The following is a 3,404-nucleotide window of genomic DNA, read 5'->3' on the forward strand; positions in this document are numbered from 1 at the left end:
GTTGCCGCTGTTTTCTTTTCAGGCCCATCTCCCTACCTTTTCCCCTTTTCCCCTTTTCCCTTTCTCAAGGCATGGGCCCATGGGTTCCCCCACCCCATTAGTCATGGAACTGGGCCAAACCAGCCTGCAAACTGTTGATACAAGTATAAGTAAATATCCCTTTATGATGATCCACAATAGGTATAAATCATTCCAGCTCAGACTCAGATAGCCTGACTACAGGTCAAACTATAGAAATAAGTTCTTAGAGTGCTGGTGGCTTTTCTTTTTTTAGCAAAAGGACAGACACTGCACACATTGTGTTTAACTATGCCAGGAAAGAAAATATGAAACATCATCACTTTGAGTGTGTCAGTATTAGCCACAGAGAATGATACAGTTCATATAGCCACTGCGGAGGTTTGATGAATTAGTCCAGGTGATAGTGGAGCTGTAATTTTATACTACAGTCAATAGACAAACCATTTATCTTTAAATTATTTATACAAATAGTGTAGGAAGACCCACTTTATACCATCAGTGGAATAAAGATGTACACCTCTAAAAAAGGCCATTTAAAATGGAGGCTCAGGAAGTACAAGAGACATGAACAAATTATTTTAAATTACTATCTGTTCTTAGTGGAAAGTTACTGTGCCATTGACTACCAAGCAGTGAGAGGCCAAAAGAGTACACTCACATTGAGAGACACCTTACCAAACTTTTTTAATGCCACCATATGTAGCAGTGACATACGTAAGCAGAAAATGCATATTGTTTACAAGCTTGATGAGTTCAAACAATTTCAGCAGTTGTTCAGTGCTTTTCAGTTGAAGCTCCAGCTACAATTAGAAACACTATTCAGTATTTGAATCTTGCTGTTCCTAACATTTCACAGATGCTGCTTTATATTTTGTGTGTTTCACCCTCTTCTCCGCAAATGATTCACCACTTGGCAGACCCATTTGTAATAAAAAAGGGAGGTTAAATTCTGGGATTTTTTTTCCTGTTTTATTTAGAAACTGTCCATTAGGAAACATGTTTTCTTCTTTCAGGGGTGGAATTTAAAGTAAGACATAACTTGTACTAAACTGAATTTTCAAGGTTCTCTTTCTTAGCCTGGTACAAAAATCAAGCCAAAAGTGTAAAAATCTGTGCATTCGTACTTCCCAAACAAATTCCCCAAGCCAATAGGTTTAAAGTTAAGCAAGATAAATGCATGTATTTGCATTAAAATCATACAATCATATAATCATTTCAGTTGGAAGGGACCTTTAAAGGCCATCTAGACCAACTGCCCTGCAATGAGCTCCACCAGGTGCTCAGAGCCCCATCTAACCTGATCTTGAATGTCTCCAGGGACAAGGCATCCACCACCACTCTGGGCCACCTGCTTCACCATCCTTATTGTAAAAAACTTTTTTTCTTATCTCCAATCTAAATCTCCCGTTTTAGTTTGAAACCATTTTGTCTTGTCCTTTCCCAACAGACCCTGCTAAAGAATCCATCCCTTTCCTTCCTCCAGCCCCTTTAGATACTGACAGGTTACTTCAAGTCTCCCCAGAGCCTTCCTTCTCCAGGTTGCACAGCCCCAGCTCTCAGCCTGTCCTCACAGGGAACTGTTCCATCCCTCTGATCATTTTTGTGACTCTTCTCTGGATGCATTCCAACAGCCCTGTGTCTCTCCTGCGCTGAGCACTCCCCATCTGGACGCAGCATTCCAAATAAGGTCTCGCAGCACAGAGCAGAGGGGCATATCCCCTCCCTTGCCCTGCTGCCCGCTGCTTTGGATGCTCCTAGGATCTGGTTGTCTTTCTGGGCTGTGACTGGCTTGTGTCCAGCCCATCAATCAGTACCCCCAGGTCCTTTTCAGAAGGACTGTGCTCCATCCTTGTCACTGATGAAGTTGTTAAACAGCACTGGTCCCAGTACTGACTCCTGGGGGACAACAATGTCAATGATCTGCATGTGGACATTGAGTCATTGACCACTGCTATGTATGTATACATATATGTACTTCTAAATTTCAGGTACAAGGTATGTTTTGTGTATAGGAACAACAGCTAAGTAATTTGCAGTGGTTTGTCAGTGGTAGCTCTTTTCAAAGGACCAGTACAGCACAGCAGCTAAAGTGTCAAACCCAGAAGTCAGTGCTTTCCTCCTAGCTCTTTCATAATGATTTGCAAGCACAGTTACCTATCACACCTACCAAATTCCCCAGGACAGTGTGGTAAAATCTTATCTACAAAAAGAGACAACTAGTTGGGCAGAGATTGCAAAATAGTTAGGGTTAGAGGGCTTTCTCCCTGTGATCAAGATAGTTAATGAAAATATCAAATATATAGAAGCTCTGGGATGGAAAGAAAATAAGCATGTTTTGGTCAGTAATTAATAGAAGGTTCACATTAAATCCAGCCAAGATCTGGACGGCCCCTGCTCTCATATTCACTGAATATGAATGAAATTGTTTGATTAACTACTTAACTTATCCTACAAAGACACTTTTCTTGTAATCTAAGGTTCAGGCAATTACCCCTGGTTGTTCAACCACAAAACTGGCTTTAAATTATACTTTAATGGAATGTCCATGACCTAGGGCAGGAAAGAAGAGAAGTGTAACATAGTGAAGTGCTATAAGATATGTAACTGTCTTTAGGGCATGTCATGGTTTTGTAATTTTGCTCTTGGTATTCCACATCATAACATCATGGACAAAAGAGAAGAAGAACTACGTATTCCTGAGGACCTCACGGTCAGAGAAGGAAGATACATCACAGAAGATATGTCATCTGGTTGCTCACGGTCTTTTGCTTTCGCTTGCTGCCAGAGAGAGGAGTAGGTGTGCTTCCAAGCCGTGCACCTTCATCAAGTAGGGCTTTCAGTTTCGGAAGCTCTCTCACTCTCTCTCTCTCTCTTTCTTTCTCTCTCTCTTATTTCATTTGATTTATTATCCTTACTTTCAATTAGATTGTATTATATCGTGTCATCTTGCATTCTGACATCATAGTTAGTAAAATAAGTTCTCCTTCTTAGATCGTTGCTGCTGCTCTGGTTTTTTTTTTTGGGGGGGGGGAAGCCAGGGGGCCCACGAGCCTACTGCCCCCCTGTCACGGGCACAGATTTATCTAGATAACTCCATGACAGGGCACAGGAGTAGAAATGGGTGGAGATGAAGAAGAGAATAGTGTGATCTATCAAGAATTCTTTCGCTGCTAGAAAATGAGGTCAGGGCTTCTTTTGCTGCGTATCTATACAGTGTCTCATATAAAAGGCACTGGCCTGAGGTTAGGACTCTCAGCAGGGCTGAAATTAATATATTTCATATAACATTGCTGATAATCAGAGATAAAAGATAATAATGATGTCATAGAATCATCTCTTACAGTAAGAGATGTTCCAAATACAGCTCCAGATGAGATACAGAT

This window comes from Gallus gallus, chromosome 4 (genome assembly GCF_016699485.2).
Source record: "Gallus gallus isolate bGalGal1 chromosome 4, bGalGal1.mat.broiler.GRCg7b, whole genome shotgun sequence".
Taxonomy (NCBI): domain Eukaryota; kingdom Metazoa; phylum Chordata; class Aves; order Galliformes; family Phasianidae; genus Gallus; species Gallus gallus.